This window comes from Urocitellus parryii, chromosome 9 (genome assembly GCF_045843805.1).
Source record: "Urocitellus parryii isolate mUroPar1 chromosome 9, mUroPar1.hap1, whole genome shotgun sequence".
In the NCBI taxonomy this organism is placed as follows: domain Eukaryota; kingdom Metazoa; phylum Chordata; class Mammalia; order Rodentia; family Sciuridae; genus Urocitellus; species Urocitellus parryii.
The window spans coordinates 36,741,289-36,759,669 of record NC_135539.1 but is presented as its reverse complement, the minus strand read 5'-3'; the positions used below and the strand labels follow the sequence as shown (position 1 = coordinate 36,759,669).

Sequence of the window (18,381 nt, the reverse complement as noted above, 5' to 3'; positions counted from 1 at the left end):
CCCCCAAAAGCTCATTAACAATGAGCTCAGGTGAACAATGTTCACAGGTAGATTGTGAGAGCTGCAATCTAATCAGTGAATTAATAATTTGAAAGGACTACTGTACTCAGTGTTAGGTGTAGGCAGATGAGGTGTGGCTAGAGAAAATAGGTCACTGGGGTCACCTGCCTTTGGGTTTGATATTTTTTCCCTGTCGCCTTAGCCCACTCTCCCTGCTTCCTGGTTGCCATGTACTGAGCACCAGGCCCTACTGCCATGGTGCCTCACGTGGGCCCAGAGTCATGGGCTCAGGAGACCATGGACTAAGTCCTCTGAAATCGTGAACCCCAAATAAAGTTTTCCTCGTCTAAATTGTGCTTGTCGGGGATTTGTGTAACAGCAATGAAAAGCTGACCAACAGTACAATAAAAGTGTATCCTTGTTCTGTCATTTATAAGGATTAGTGCTATGTAGCAACTTACTTTTAAACTGTGGGTTTAAAAGCAGGCATTACTTCAAACCTGCAGGAGAAACACCTAAATAACCTACAGCAAGATTGCACCCTGTAACCAGGCATGCTGGTGTGCATCTGTAATCCCAGTTATTGGGGAGCTGAAGCAGTAGGTTCTCAAGTTTGAGGCCAGCCTCAGCAATTTAGTGAGACCTTGTCTCAAAATTAAAACTTTAAAAATGGGATGGGAATAGTAAATCAGAGATTTTTTTCACCTCAGTGATAAAACAGGGGTTCAATCTCCAATATTTAAAGAAGAAAATAAAAAATATAGTTCACACTGTAAAAGGGTAACCCCAGACAGGTGGGGGAACCCATCTTAGATAGAGTTATGTGGTGAAGGCGATCCCCCACTCACTGTCTTGACAGGGTCACAGTGAGAAAAAGTTTTGGCAAAGCCGCTCTCCCACTGTCTTGACAGGGTCACAGTGAGGATGAATGCTGGCAAAGCCACGCTGGTTGGTGGGAAACGAGACCCTTTTTTATGTAATTGGGACTTTTCATTTTCATGCTTATGTTTCTGACAGGAGGCATGAGTATGTTAAATGCCAAAAAATTAAATTTCAGATGGCTAGAACATAACAGGTAGTTCATGCCTTGGAGGCTGTTCTACTACCCCTCAGCATATCAAGGACAAAGTAGAAGGCTGTTCTTCTATCTCGGTACATTGTGGACAAATCTGATAATGGACAACAATCATCCTTTGAAAGGTCATGAGAATTTTAGGCACCATATTGATTATTTCAACTAGAAGCCAAGCCCATATTTCCTGCCTCTTAGAAAACCTAATCAGTATGCTTATTTCACAAAGTTCACCACATGCAGTTTCATTTTTGATTAAGGAAAGTTATATTATACACTTAGGAAAGTGAAAACATATAAATATATATTCTTCTCTTTTTATAAACCCTTTCTTACTTTACATAGGGATATATGATGAGCATAGTTAATATTGGTGGAAAGTGGATTGATTTTTAGAACTTACTTTCTATTGAGAAAGATTATAAAGATATGAGAACTAGTGCACCTTGACTGAGAAACAAAGAAACTCTTTGAGAAAGCAGCTCAACCAGTTTTATGAGAATAAATTTAGGAATTAATTAAAATAGCTTTATAAGACACAGTTTTAGAATAATGTTAGAAATATTTTATTTAGATTCTTAAGTTTAGAAATTCTTAAGTTTTTAGTTGTATAGGTTTCTGATATGTTTTAAGAATGATTCATAAACTTTAGGATATTTTAAATATAAGATTTAAAGGGACTTTTTTAGATGGGAATTTTAGATTAGAAATAAAGTACAAGTGTACTTTAGGTTAATGATTGGTTAGGAGACTTAGAGTCTGGTTAAGTAGTTTGGCATTAGTTAATAAGAAAATAACATACCTTGGGGAAAAATAGTAAATCTTGGGAAAATCTGAAAAATGTAAATTAGTGACGTATTTTATTAATGATTCTGTACTTTTAATAATTACATAACTGAAGGTCATATCCTGGAAAAATGTAAATTAATGTTACATTGTTTGTACCCCCAATCATGGTTAAGGAAATGTCATGTCTTGGCAAAGTTTTAAATTATATAATCAATGACGTATTCTGAATCTATAATGATGAGAAAAATTGTAATAAAAGATGACCCAGAGAAAGCTGCATTAGCTCTCTCTCTCTGGAGATTGCTCCAACGGAACGATTCCTGTCTCATCTTTTCGCCGACGCCACTCCTCCTTCAGGACTCCCTGGACCCCGCTAGGGCAGGACCCCGGCAGTTATGATCCCTGGGAAATTCCACCTCAGACTGCTAGAGGGAAAAATCTCAGAAAGACTCTTCTTGAAGCCCATTCAACCAGCATTTAACCTGAAGAGCCATTTGGGAAGGCACCTAAGACCAATTCCTCCTCACCTATGCCTCTCTAACAAGGAATCTGAGCAGAACAAATGAGTGTCATCACGTGGACAGGAGGGGCTCCTTTCAGGGGCGCTGTCTCTAATGAACAAGAGAGAAAGGGGGCCCTGGAGGTGATTGATGTGTGCCAAGCTTGGTTCTGTGAGCTTCCTCAACAACGGCACCTTTAAACCTCACAGAAATCCTAAGGCAGCAGTTTTTCCATGAATCAGGGGAACAAGGCTCATATCAGATTCCTTGTCCAGGAAGTCTGACCCCAAAACACAAGTCTGACCCCAAAGCTCATGCTTTTCTTATTTAGAATTCCCATAAGGCACTGTGGTTTCTATCAAAAATATTTCTCTACCTGCTCTCTTGGCCAGGGTATGAGGCAGCAGGAAACTTGATTCAAACTCTCTGACTGGACAGGAGTGGATTGGTGCCTGTGAGTCATCATTTCACACACACCTGGACTGGGAGTGTAGATCAGTGGTAGAGCACTTGCTTAGCGTGGGACAAGGCCCTGGGTTCCATCCCCAGACACAGATACACAGAGACACACACACACACACACACACACACACACACACACACACACACACATGAACATCTCAATGAAAACCAATAATTACCTGATAATCTTTCTTCAAGAAGCAAAAGTAGGAGCAGGGTAAGGGACAGGAGCTTGCCAGGCATTGCTAAGGGGCCATGATCCTCCTGCAGGGACAAGCTGCAGCGGCACCACGTGCTTATGAGCCCAGTCCACACCCCTGCCCACAGCCTCCTAGGGGCTAATAAGCCTATATTCCTCCATTGGCCTTCTGATTACTGGTGCATTTCCTAAAGCACAGGACCTTCATTCTTTTTTTTTTTCTTTTTTTTTTATCACTCAAATGGAGAAAAGGCAAAACAGTTACAGAGGCTGGTAGAAATATACAGTCTGTGGCTATTTTAATTAAAGTTAAAATAGCCAACTGTGAGAATGGCCTTAGGCCTGAGCCTAAGCAACTCCATTTTAAAAACTCCAGTTTGAAACCTGCAGTCTCACCATGCATGCCTAAAGAAGCCCTCCAGTGTGGCCCTCAGACACAAGCAAGTCACTTCCCCTCACCCTGATAAACTCAGAGTGAAGCCTCTGGCAGGCTGTCCTCACCTGATAATAGGGAAAGGTAAAAATATCAGGGTGGGGACCACCAGGTGAGATGTTTTAACCCCAGGGTAATATGATGTTACTGAGAAATCCAGTGGCAGCTGATAAGGATGGAAAGGGGGGTCAAAAGCTCCCAAATTTAGTATAAATAATAGAGCAAATGAACATTCAGCCAGCCAATACTGATGCACACAAGCTGGAGTGCCTGATAATGACCTGGACTGACAGCCCATCACTTGTCTTCAGTTGCTGACCCTCTGCATCTTCCTCACCACTCTCAAACTCTACAGGCACATCTTGACTCTGGTGAGAGCTGCAACTTCTTCCTAGGACCACCTCCTCAGCCGGCTGTCAGCTCCACCCCAGGAAAAGCCTGATCACCTGACCTGATCACTGCTGTCTGAGTGAGTGTGCATCTGCTGGACTTAAAGCCTTTTGGTCTGACACTTGAACTTAGCATGCAGAGGGATGTCTGTCATTAGCCTGTCATGATTAAGTGTGCTGCAGTGCTTAGAATTAATTAATCCACAGAATTGTTTGCTGTGAATTGTTATGTCTATTGCAGTGTCGAGAATTAAGGATTGTCATTTTCTTGATTAAGAACTTATAGAGTGAAATTGTATTGAGTGATTTGAGTGAATAAAGCATTGAAAAGTGCAGAAGCGTGTAGACATTCTTTATTTCTCCCCTTCAACTGCATAATCACACCTTTTGCCCATTGCAACATCAACTTCAAAGTTTTTTGTTTTTGTTAGTATTGGGGATCAAATCCAGGGCCTTGCACAAGGCAACTTCAATTTTATGTGGGAAATTTACTTATGTAGATGTCACATCCTCCTCCATAGGTGCTAGACCAATTACACAGTATACTCATCCTTCTTTCTTTTTTTTTTAAATTTTAGGTGTATATGGACTCAATGTCTTTGTTTTTAAGTGGTACTAGGGTCACACCCAGTGCCTCACACTTTCGAGGCAAGTGCTCTACCATTGAGCTACAACTCCAGCCCTCATCCTTCTTTCTCACAGCAAAATCGATACCATTCATTGGAGACTTTATTTATGCCTCACCACACTCAAGTCTACTTATGGGACAGAGGCAGTTGTACTTTGCTTGTTCACTGGTACCTTTGCTTACATTCCATTTGTAAGTGACAATTCATAGGATGTTACCCTTTAAAATTTACCTTTTCCAAGTAGCTTTCCTGGATAAGACCATAACTTTGCCATCACATGATTCAATTATCTAGTTTTTAAAGTCTGAATTCCCTATTTATTTTCTAATGTTTCACTTAGGTATGCCGCTGCTCTACATAGGAATTCAGTTCCATTTTGACAGCAACTCAATAAAAGAATCTTCAGAGAGGGAGATCCAGGCCAACTGATTCGCGTGGCCTGCCCTGTGGCTACAGAAGGCGTGGCGCCTCAGTGAAGCCATTAATTAGCAAGCAGGGAGGTTAGGGAAGGCCATTAGGTGGAATCCCACCAGCCAAGCCCACACGGACCCTTGGGCCGAGCACGGGATCTCAGAAGGGGAAGGAAGCGGTACAGTCCCATCCCCCACAGCGGACACTCCACCGAGGCAGTCAGCGGCCACCATCCGGGAAAGCTGAAGGATACACCGCCACTCTCCTTCAGAGTGCAACATCAAAACAGCGGACACTCCATCCAGGCAGTCAGCGGCCACCATCCGGGAAAGCTGAAGAATACACCACCACTCTCCAACAGCTTGCAACATCAAAACAGCCAGCAGCAGGACCCCGGAGATCCAGGACAACTGATTCGCGCGGCCTGCCCCGCAGCTACAGAAGGCGTGGCGCCTCAGAGAAGCCATTAATTAGCAAGCAGGGAGGTTAGGGACTGCCATTAGGTGGAATCCCGCCAGCCAAGCCCACCGCCCACGCCCAGAACAGGCCCAGCGACCTGCCAGCATTGTAGTCACGACACCCCAATTGGAATAGGGACAGAGCAGAGCCGCCTTCCACTCCCGGAACAGGCCCAGAGAGCCGCCAGCGTGGTAGACACGTCACCCCAATTGGAGTAGGGGCACAGCCGCCGCCCGCACCTGCAAGGGAGACTTTTCAAGTATACAAGAGCAACATAAATAAATAGGGGGTAAATTTCAAAACACAACAGTTGCACCAAGCAGAAAGAAACGCGAGCAGTATGAAAAGACAAGGAAAGAAAGGACCACAAGCAATGCAGGTCAACTCAACTTTAGAAGAGGTAATAGCTGCAACAGATGGAATATCAGATAAAGAGTTCAGGATATATATGCTTCAGATGATCTGGAGTCTCAAGGAAGACATGAGACAGCAAAATCAGACAATGAAAGATCACATTGACAAACAAATCCAGGAAGTAAAAGATCAATTTCACAGGGAGATAGAGGTAATAAAAAACAAACAAATTGAAATTCTAGAAATGCAGGAAACAATAAACCAACTTAAAAACTCAATTGAGAATACTACCAGCAGAGTAGATCACTTAGAAGAGAGAACATCAGACAATGAAGACAAAGTATTTCAACTGGAAAAGAACATAGACAGCTCAGCAAGTCTGCTAAGAAACTATGAGCAGAACATCCAAGAATTATGGGACAATATCAAAAGACCAAATTTAAGAGTCATTGGGATACAGGAAGGCACAGAGCTCCATTCCAAAGGAATAAACAGTCTATTCAGTGAAATAATACGAGAAAACTTCCCAGAATTGAAGATTGAGACAGAATCCCAAATCCTAGAAGCCTACAGGATGCCGAATGTGCAAAATCATAAGAGATCCACACCTAGACACATTATAATGAAGATGTCCAACATACAGAATAAGGAGAGAATTTTAAAAGCTGCAAGAGAAAGAAAGCAGATTACATTTAGGGGTAAACCAATCAGGATAACAGCTGATCTCTCAACACAGACTCTGAAAGCTAGAAGATCCTGGAATAACATATTTCAAACCCTGAAAGACAATGGGCTCCAACCAAGAATCGTGTATCCGGCGAAATTAAGCTTCAGGTTAGAAGATGAAATTAAAACCTTCCACAATAAACAAAAGTTAAAAGAATTCGCAGCTAGAAAACCATCTCTTCAAAAAATCCTTGGCAAAACATTACAGGAAGAGGAAATGGAAAATAACATTGAAAACCAACAATGGGAGGTAGGACAGTAAAGGGGGGAAAGTAGTCAAAGAGGATAACAAATCAGGTTTAGTAACATCAATAAACAAATATGGCTAGAAGAACAAACCATATCTCAATAATAACCCTAAATGTTAATGGCTTAAACTCACCAATTAAGAGACACAGGCTAGTAGAATGGATCAAAAAACAAGACCCAACAATATGCTGTCTACAGGAGACGCATTTGATAGGAAAAGATATACATAGACTGAAGGTGAAAGGTTGGGAAAAATCATATCACTCATATGGACAGCGGAAACAAGCAGGAGTGTCCATACTCATATCTAATAAAATAGATTTCAAGCCAAAGCTAATCAAAAGGGATATAGAAGGACACTTCATACTGCTCAAGGGAACCATACACCAACAAGACATAACAATCATAAATATATATGCCCCAAATAATGGTGCAGCTGTGTTCATCAAGCAAACTCTTCTCAAGTTCAAGAGTCTAATAGACCAACATACAATAATCATGGGAGACTTCAACACACCTCTCTCACCACTGGACAGATCTTCGAAACAAAAGTTAAATAAGGAAACTATAGAACTCAATAACACAATTAACAACCTAGACTTAATTGACATATATAGACTATACCACCCAACATCAAGTAGCTACACTTTTTTCTCAGCAGCACATGGAACCTTCTCAAAAATAGACCATATACTATGTCACAGGGCAACTCTTAGACAATACAAAGGGGTAGAGATAATACCATGCATCTTATCTGATCATAATGGAATGAAACTGAAAATCAATGATAAAAGAAGAAAGGAAAAATCAAGCATCACCTGGAGAATGAACAATAGGTTGCTGAGTGATCAATGGGTTTTAGAAGACATCAAGGAGGAAATTAAAAAATTCCTAGAGTTAAATGAAAACACAGACACAACATATCGGAATCTATGGGACACATTGAAAGCAGTTCTAAGAGGAAAATTCATTGCTTGGAGTTCATTCCTCAAAAAAAGAAAAAACAACAAATAAATGATCTCATACTTCATCTCAAAATCCTAGAAAAAGAAGAGCAAAACAACAGCAAAAGAAGTAGAAGGCAAGAAATAATTAAAATCAGAGCTGAAATTAATGAAATTGAAACAAAAGAAACAATTGAAAAAATTGACAAAACTAAAAGCTGGTTCTTTGAAAAAATAAATAAAATTGACAGACCCTTAGCCATGCTAACGAAGAGAAGAAGAGAGAGAACCCAAATTACTAGCATACGGGATGAAAAAGGCAATATCACAACAGACACTTCAGAAATACAGAAGATAATCAGAAATTACTTTGAATCCTTATACTCCAATAAAATAGAAGATAGTGAAGGCATAGATAAATTCCTTGAGTCCTATGATCTGCCCAGATTGAGCCAGGAGGATATAGACAACCTAAACAGACCAATAACAATAGAGGAAATAGAAGAAACCATCAAAAGACTACCAACTAAGAAAAGCCCAGGACCGGATGGGTATACAGCAGAGTTTTACAAAACCTTTAAAGAGGAACTAACACCAATACTTTTCAAGCTATTTCAGGAAATAGAAAAAGAGGGAGAACTTCCAAATTCATTCTACGAGGCCAACATCACCCTGATTCCGAAACCAGACAAAGACACATCAAAGAAGGAAAACTACAGACCAATATCTCTAATGAACCTTGACGCAAAAATCCTCAATAAAATTCTGGCGAATCGGATTCAATTACATATCAAAAAAATTATACATCATGATCAAGTAGGATTCATCCCTGGGATGCAAGGCTGGTTTAATATACGGAAATCAATAAATGTTATTCACCACATCAATAGACTTAAAAATAAGAACCATATGATCATCTCAATAGATGCAGAAAAAGCATTCGACAAAGTACAGCATCCCTTTATGTTCAAAACGCTAGAAAAATTAGGGATAACAGGATCATACCTCAACATTGTAAAAGCAATCTATGATAAGCCACAGGCCAGCATCATTCTGAATGGAGAAAAATTGAAGGCATTCCCTCTAAGATCTGGTACAAGACAGGGATGCCCTCTCTCACCACTTCTGTTCAACATAGTCCTCGAAACACTGGCCAGAGCAATTAGACAGTCAAAAGAAATTAAAGGCATAAAAATAGGAAAAGAAGAACTTAAATTATCACTATTTGCAGATGATATGATTCTATACCTAGCAGACCCAAAAGGGTCTACAAAGAAGCTATTAGAGCTAATAAATGAATTCAGCAAAGTGGCAGGATAGAAGATCAACACGCATAAATCAAAGGCATTCCTGTATATCAGCGACAAATCCTCTGAAACGGAAATGAGGACAACTACTCCATTCACAATATCCCCCCAAAAAATAAAATACTTGGGAATCAACCTAACAAAAGAGGTGAAAGATTTATACAATGAAAATTACAGAACCCTAAAGAAAGACATAGAAGAAGACCTTAGAAGATGGAAAAACATACCCTGCTCATGGATAGGCAGAACTAACATCATCAAAATGGCGATATTACCAAAAGTTCTCTATAAGTTCAATGCAATGCCAATCAAAATCCCAACAGCATATCTTGTAGAAATAGATAAAAGAATCATGAAATTCATATGGAATAATAAAAGACCCAGAATAGCAAAAACAATACTAAGCAGGAAGTGTGAATCAGGCGGTATAGCGATACCAGACTTCAAACTATACTACAGAGCAATAGTAACAAAAACAGCATGGTACTGGTACCAAAACAGGCGGGTGGACCAATGGTACAGAATAGAGGACACAGTAACCAATCCACAAAACTACAACTATCTTATATTTGATAAAGGGGCTAAAAGCATGCAATGGAGGAAGGATAGCATCTTCAACAAATGGTGCTGGGAAAACTGGAAATCCATTTGCACCAAAATGAATCTGAATCCCTATCTCTCGCCGTGCACAAAAGTTAACTCAAAATGGATCAAGGAGCTTGATATTAAATCAGAGACACGGCATCTGATAGAAGAAAAAGTTGGTTATGATCTACACGCTGTGGGATCGGGCTCCAAATTCCTCAATAGGACACCCATAGCACTAGAGTTAACAAATAGAATCAACAAATGGGACTTACTCAAACTAAAAAGTTTTTTCTCAGCAAAAGAAACAATAAGAGAGATAAACAGGGAGCCTACATCCTGGGAACAAATCTTTACTCCACACACTTCAGATAGAGCCCTAATAACCAGAATATACAAAGAACTCAAAAAATTAGACAATAAGATAACAAATAACCCAATCAATAAATGGGCCAAGGACCTGAACAGACACTTCTCAGAGGAGGACATACAATCAATCAACAAGTACATGAAACAATGCTCACCATTGCTAGCAGTCAGAGAAATGCAAATCAAAACTACCCTAAGATACCATCTCACTCCAGTAAGACTGGCAGCCATTAGGAAGTCAAACAACAATAAGTGCTGGAGAGGATGCGGGGAAAAGGGCACTCTTGTTCATTGCTGGTGGGACTGCAAATTGGTGCAGCCAATTTGGAAAGCAGTATGGAGATTTCTCGGAAAGCTGGGAATGGAACCACCATTTGACCCAGCTATTCCCCTTCTCGGTCTATTCCCTAAAGCCCTAACAAGAGCATGCTACAGGGACACTGCTACATCGATGTTCATAGCAGCTCAATTCACGATAGCAAGACTGTGGAACCAGACTAGATGCCCTTCAATAGATGAATGGATAAAAAAAAATGTGGCATTTATACACTATGGAGTATTACTCTGTATTAAAAAATGACAAAATCATAGAATTTGGAGGGAAATGGATGGCATTAGAGCAGATTATGCTAAGTGAAGCTAGTCAATCTTTAAAAAACAAATACCAAATGACTCCTTTGATATAAGGGGTGTAAACAAGGACAGGGTAGGGACGAAGAGCTTGAGAAGAATATTTACAGTAAACAGGGATGAGAGGTGGGAGGGAAAGGGAGTGAGAAGGGAAATTGCATGGAAATGGAAGGCGATCCTCAGGGTTATACAAAATGTCATATAAGAGGAAAGGAGGGGTAAGACAAGAGAATACAAATGGAAGAAATGATTTACAGGAGAAGGGGTAGAGAGAGAAAAGGGGAGGGGAGGGGAGGGGAGGGGAGGGGAGGGGGGATAGTAGACAATAGGACAGACAGCAGAATACATCAGACACTAGAAAGGCAATATGTCAATCAATGGAAGGGTAACTGATGTGATACAGCAATTTGTATACGGGGTAAAAGCGGGAGTTCATAATCCACTTGAATCAAACTGTGAAATATGATGTATTAAGAACTATGTAATGTTATGAACGACCAATAAAAAAAAAAGAAAAAAAGAAAAAAAAAAGAATCTTCAGAGAAATAAGTCCTACCTCAAGCTAATAAGGGTTATATTAAGAGGAAGCAAAGGTGGCTTTTTTGCTATTTGTGTTCTCTTTATATTGTTGAATTACAGACGTGTTGAACTGGGTTCTTATAAAAAGAAATCTAAAGATTAAAGAAATGTTTACTGGAAAAAAAAAAGAAATGAAATGAAAATAACTGAAACAGGGCTTCATAAAGGAAGTCACACAGGCAAGGCCTTTGTTTCTAACACAGGAGGACTTGGCCGAGTCCTGCACTCCAGCTCAGGCACCCTTCTTTAATTAGATGTCATTCTGGCTCACCATGAAATGGTTTTGACTTCTTAGACAATTTTATTTTTACATGGGAATAATGACTACAGGTGGCTTGACATGCTGAGGTTCCAGTTCTTGTTCCGTGCATGGTGCTCTGTGGTGAGTGACCCCAGCTTGTCTGATTTACATGTGCAAAGACAGGTATGAGCCCCACTCAGCCCACCCACTCCTCAGTCTGGGCAGCAAAGTCTGCTGGACCTACTGCCGCTGAATTCTCACCTTTCCTTCACACTCAGAAGGAAGAGGAGACAGACCACAGCCACTAAACCAAGACTAGGATGCTGGGAAGACAGACTGCTACACAAAGCAAAAACCATGAAGCAAGAGGGGAAAATAAAATGAGGGTTAAACTATGCAGTTATACTGCCAATTTATAAAGACATTATGACCCACACTAAATGAACATACAACGCATCTGGCTCCCTTCCTCCAGACATTTTAATGCAGGAAACAAAAATACTACATCCTCCTTGTGGTAAGCACTGTTAGTGTTCAACACTTTTATATTGATGATGTATCACATAAAAACTAAGTCATAAACATTTAAAATTTTTTTTCAGTTTTAGATGGACACAATACCTCTGTTTATTTATTTGTTTCTATGTGGTGCTGAGGATTGAACTCAGTGCCCCCCACATGCTAGGCATCCACTCTATCACTAAGCCCCAGCCCCAGCCCCAAAGTCATATACTTTCGATTCACATATTTTTACATAAATCAAAACAATATCACAAATCAATACAATGGCAAAATCTGGAATCCAGAATTAAATTTTTTTCCACAAAATACATAAAGTTTGACAGATTGTGGCGTGAAATGTTTGCTGTCCTATAGAGCTTTTGCTGCCCAATGAAAAACAAACCTCCACATGGGATGTTCAAGAGGTCAATTTGTAAGAGAGACAATTCATTCTGTATTTAATGAAATATTTATTTCGGATGGTAACACCAGATAAGTCATGTAAGAGCTCAGTAAAAACAAAAAACAAAACCACAATATAAGAGAGGAGCCTGGGCGGAGGGTGGCAGGGCTGGCTCCCTGGGCAGCCGGCATGACTCAGGATGCTGAGTTGAGCAGGAGGATCTGGGACCTGGAGGGAGGCGCGGCCTCGGCCCTTGGAGCACACCTGTTTGGCGAGGGGAGGTCTGAGGCCTGGGAGCAGCAGTGGCATCTGTTAGCGTCCACCCTCGGCCCCCTCAGGAGCAATAACGGCCCCAGGAACCGCTAGTTCTCCTCTGGACCCGTAACGGCCCTCCGAATCATCTGCACCCAGATCCGTCCAGAGAAGCAACGACCAGCTGCAGAAACCTTCGCCCCTGTCATCCCTGACCCCTGAAGGGCCATAGCTGCGCAATCCCAGCAGGTGCAGGTAGTGGGTGCAGGAACCGCGTGGTGGGACGTTATGGCGTGAAGCAGGACAGGGTTTACTGGCTTCAGGATGGGGTCGGGTTGCTGGCAGGACGAGCTGCGCTGCCTTAGGTGCTCCGTGGGTACATCTGTAAGGCCACCGGGTGCTGGGGAGGAGGGGACACTGTCCTCCTGTCCTCCGTGAGACTTCTGCCTCTCTCCTCCGTTCTTGCTCCTTCTCCCTTCTTCCTCGGGAGCTCCAGTGTCTCCCAGTGTGCGACAGCCTCCATCTGCACCTCAGTTCTTTGACTGACTTCCGCTGAGGCCTGTCCTTGCAGAGTCATGCAGCTTAGTGAAGGAAAAGTCTCTTTCTGCCTCCTTTGATGGAGGAAGACGTTGGGTCTGAGATGGGAGTGGTTCTCCAAGGTCTCCGGTTGGTTTGTGGGCACTTTCCGGCCAGTATGCCTTCCCCTGTATTACATTTAAGTCACAGTAAGTTTCCTAATAAAATACCCCTTTCTGGCTGGGACTGTGGCTCAGTGGCAGAGCTGCTTGCCTCCTAAGTATGAGGCACTGGGTTCGATCCTCAGCACCACATAAAAATAAATAAACAAAATAAAGGCATTTTGTCTATCTACAACTAAAAGAAATATTTTAAAAAATACTCCTTTCACCAGAGCCAAAGTTTCTATAATTAGAAAACAGATGAGTGCTGTAGAGCAGAATTCCTTTTTTAGCTGACATTTAAATGATGGCAGATGTTTTCATTTGGATTTGAAGTTCATTCACCATGAGACTCACACCCACTTGTTCACCCCTACAAACATGTGGGTGGGGAAGGCCTAATGGGACAGCCTCCCAGCAGGTGTCCTGGGAGGTTTCTGGGTAGGTTTTTATGCAGTAGATCCCTGCCACGGCAGGCCAGATGACTCATAACCACACTGCTTGCATTTTCAATCCCCAGGTCTGCACCTGCTTCCACATCTTCCATGTTTTCCAAGAGCAGCAGAGAATGAGTAAATCCCTGGTGAGTTTTTCTATTCATGTGTTTATTCTCTACTTTTGCTTACAGTATTCCTTAGGAGGCAAATAAATAGTCTAAAATATGTTCAAAACAGTATAGTGATCAACAACCAATGACTTTGTCCTGTTCATGTGTGTAGACAGCATGATCCTTAAAGCATCCCTAAAACCAGAGTACATGTGTGTCTCCTATTTTTTGGCATTCATAGCAAGTAATTATTAATATTATACATTCCTTGACTTGACCGTGAGAATGTTCCTTTCTTTTGGATTTTAAATATTTCTTTGATGTGATTAGGAATCGCCTTCCTAAATAACAACCAACAAGCCACTGCCACTGATACCTTACTTGTCTGTCCTCTGGGTAGACAGCATAATGCCCAGGAAGGACTCAGCATCCATGATCTTTGTGGTGACTAAAACATTGATTTTGTTGCTCTGTGCAAGGATAAGGCCTGGATCTGCTGGAGGAATGGCCTCTCTTAAGTGAGTCTAAGAAGTTCTTTCTGCAGGTTGGTCTGGCTTGCACAGCAGACAGTGCAGTAGAAATCCCTGGCAGAGGGGTCCTCATTTCCCATTCCCATTTTATCCTGCCTCCCACGGTCTCTATTCTGTGCCTACCACTTCCCTCATCCTGTTCTAGTGAAGACTGCCCGTGACCTAATGTACACTGGGTATTTCTAACATGCACACCCAGGGCTAATTGCCCATCGTTGTCTTAGACACTTTGCAGTCTCCCCTGTAATTTTCTGTCCCACATTTGTCTTGTTGACCTCTTTGTGAATCTGAGGAGTTCTTCTGCCGTTAGCTCACGACCCTCCTTACTCCTGTCTGATCTCACTGTCCTGTGCTTTTAACCCCAAGTCTATGTCAATCCCCCACGGGGATCAGATGCCTCTGTCCAGCCAGCTACTGAGCCTCTCCCTGGGGTATGTCCAGAGGACACCTCAAGCTAATAAATACAATAGATCCCAAATCGTTTTTGTTGGTCTGTCTATGCCTTCTGCTCTTGCCCCTATTTGTTCATTGAGGCAGCCTATGAGCCTGTCCAGAAAAGTGGGATCCTTCTAAGCTCTTCCATTTGCTGTTGTCACAGGCAGTTGCTAAAGTTTGCTGGTGTTATATTCAAAGTTATCCTTTCCTCTTACTCTCTCTCCTTGTTACCATTATTACAGTTTTGGGGGTTGTTTTTGTTTCTTTGGACTCTTGCAGAAACTCCCATTCTCTACTACTTCTTTCCTTCACTGGCTCAAGTGCATTTTCTGCCTTGAGCATTTCTCCTAAAACCATAATTTGATCATGCTGCCCCCATGTGGAAAGCTCTTCAGAGGCTCCCTGAGTGACCAAGAAAACTAGGTTATAATTAAACTGGGAGTGGGAGATGGTGAAAAATCAAATTTAAGAAAAAGCCAGAATTGGGTTTTACCATTTTGAATTGGCGCTGTTAGCATGAGGTAAAGCAGAGATAGCAAAAGGGCAGGGCTTGTGTTGGAACTTCAGTGGACAGCCTGCACTGGAAGTCAGCATGGAAAGCTGTGTTGGGTAAGGGGGTGAGCCCAGGACTCTTCCATGTGCAAAGTGCTACAGAAGGTAAGACTGGCTGGGACTGGTAGTGAGGCCAGAATGAGGACCAGAGGCATGAAGTTTCAGGAGCTAAGGAAATTAAAAGATCTGGGGGTTGGAGGAGGAACTGTATCAACTGTTCATAGTCAAGCCCAAGGACAGAATTGGCCATGGGATTCAGTCCTGGGACTCCTTGAGGATTTGTTTAGCTGGATCTGGAGGGGTTTAAAAGAGAGTGAAAGAATTGGATTTCATCTGTGTACAAATTTTTAAACAAATGTTGACCCAATGGGAAAAGAAGAATTAGTCAGTAGATGTGGAGGGAGTTAAGGTCAAAAGAGGATTGTTTTGTTTTGATGGGAGGAATAAGATTGGAGATGAGCCCGGGGAGAAGGAAAATCTTTGACTTACTTGTGTTTTATTTGCTGAACTAATTTGGAAAGTGATAAGCCAGGAATAGACACCACTGGTAAGTGTGGTATTCACAAAACTGCATTAAGTGCTTTCCACGGAGCCCCTGCTTCCTGCTGATGGTACAGTATGTGATTGGGACCATCATCATCTTATTGTAGAGGTGATGATACTAAAAGGAAGCAATTATAGTGCTGGTGGGAGTTTTTGTGAATTCAGAAGATGCACATTAAAAATCAGTTTCCAGGTGAGCTAGCTGTCCCTTCTCAGGATGGTGTTTCTTTAATGTGGAGAAAAGAAATTCAGGGTTGCCTGCTGGAAACTGGGAACAACCAAGTCATGCTATTGCTGATACCTCTTGTAGCAGGCTGTGGGCTTTCCTGAAATGAAATATATAAGTAGAACATGTGTCACCTGGCTTGCTTATTACTTTGGTGATGTGGTCAATACTGCAGAGTGATAGCAATTGGATTTCAGGCATGCTGAACTTGAGATCTGGGACATGTTAGCCTGGACTTGAGGACAGTTCTGGGATGGCATGAGTGGTCTTGGAAACCCAGAGGTTGCAGCTAGTGTCTGAAGTGTGGGCAGTATAGTGAGGCCTGTGGCCTCAATCTGTAGCACTTCACCTCAGTGCAGTTTGTCGGCATCAGCATTGCTTTGCATAGTGTCCATCTGGTTTATTGTTGTTGCTGGTTGTTCTTATTAGAGACTGAACCCAGAGGTGCTCTGCCACTGAGTCATACCCCTAGCCCTCTTTATTTTTTTGAGACAAGGACTCAGTAAATTGCTGACGCTGTCCTTGAACTTCCAATCCTACTGCCTCAGACTTCCAAACCACTGTGATTACAAGCTTGCATCACCACACCCAACAACAGTGCCTGTTTTCAGTGGCTTCTCTCTTCATGCAACTTTTCCCACTTCAATTGCTCCACTCCCTCAACCACCATCCCCCTCTTAATGTATCCATCTAGTTTTAAGCTCCAAATGTCATCCTTACAAGCCCCGAAGCATTGTTCTCTCTCTCTCTCTAACCCATTCACATCTCATCGCTGGCTCTGTTGCCACCTCTCTTTAGCTTTGTTTTACTTCTGGATGATACGTTGCTTCACCTGCTTCTTTCCTCAACTGCTCCCACATTCCCTGGTGCTCCCATCTCCCAAGATGTCTTTCTACAGTTGTTGTGACTGCACTAGTTATCTCTTTCCTCTCTGTGCCTATCTGTTTAGAGCGTTCTTCCTCTCACCTCATTCTTCTTAGAACCTGCTCCATTCCCTTCATTTTCCTTCGTGTGTTTCTATTTCCTCACAACCTTCTGTTATGTAAAACTGGAATTAGAGGTTGTGGAAAAGACTCTAATAATGACTCAACTAACAAACTCTATCTTCCCCTGTGTGTCCCCCTCCTTGGACCATTACCAGGAAGGCATCCTCCTTCAAGACACTTCTCCTTGATTTCAGATTTAGGATTTTTACACAGTTCCCTTAGAATTTTCTTTCTTGGGGCTGGGGATGTGGCTCAAGTGGCAGCGCTCTCTCCTGGCATGGGTGCGGCCCGGGTTCCGTCCTCAATACCACATACAAACAAAGATGTTGTGTCTGCCGAAAACTAAAATGTAAATAAAATATTTTTTAAAAAAATAATTTTCTTTCTTCTTTGTACTCCTCCTGAGTTGCCTTCCTATATTTCCTGCTTCTAATCTCCAGCTTAAGATCTGCCACCTTCTCTGTTGTTTTCCAACATGAAAAGCACTTGAAGATTTTTTTTTCCACAAGAAAGAAATTTGGTCAATTACCTGGAACCCTGTGATATAACAGTGTCATTTGACAGCAAAGAAGCAGTCTAGACTGACATGATCCCATACATCATAAAAGTGCAAAGACATTCATCTTTATTAATTTTCCCCAAGAAATATGCTATGTTCTTTCAAAGCACATACCACATGAACTTTTTTTTTTTTGGGGTGGTGCTGGGGATTGAACCCAAAGCCTTGTGCATGCAAGGCAAGCACTCTACCAACTGAGCTATATCTCCAGCCCAGCACATGAACTGTTAAAATACACACTCTCTTTTTTAAAAAAAAAATGTATATATTTATTTAGTTGTAGATGGACACAATATCTTTATTTATTCATTTTTATGTGGTACTGAGGATCAAACCCAGGGCCTCACACATGCAAGGCAGGTGCTCTACTACTGAGCTGCAGCACCAGCCCCTACACCCTCTTTAAAATGACAGATGTATGGGCTGGGGATGTGGCTCAAGCGGTAGCACACTCGCCTGGCATATGTGTGGCCCGGGTTCGATCCTCAGCACCACATACAAACAAAGATGTTGTGTCTGCCGAAAACTAAAATAAATAAATATTAAAATTCTCTCTCTCTCTCTCTTAAAAAAAAACTTAAAATGACAGATGTGTCAAGGGTCAAGGCACATTAAAGAATGGCAGCTCAATCTTCACAACTCAATAATGAGGACTAAACATTAACATTTATATTGTTCAGAATTTGGGGTATTACCACTGATCTGGAAACATAGTAGATACGTAAGTATGATAGCTGAAAAGATGAAAACCTCTCTTAAAAGTGAAAATATCTATGTACCTATAAAAAAACTCTTTTAACACCCATTAGAAAATTTATTAGGAACAGCATGTTTTCAAAATAA

General features: G+C 41.7%; 1 long non-coding RNA gene across 3 annotated transcripts in view; it reads left to right on the top strand.

Annotated features, from left to right (window-relative positions):
• The window catches only part of LOC144256833 (uncharacterized), a 98,807-nt gene that overhangs the window by 69,180 nt on the left and 11,246 nt on the right, over positions 1-18,381 (top strand). For 2 of the 3 annotated variants that reach the window (XR_013344275.1, XR_013344273.1), the window contains exons 3-4: positions 3,811-3,924; positions 13,681-13,743. This is a non-coding gene — a long non-coding RNA (uncharacterized LOC144256833). The remainder of the gene's footprint in view (positions 1-3,810; positions 3,925-13,680; positions 13,744-18,381) is intronic. The other variant, XR_013344274.1, reaches the window with a different exon arrangement.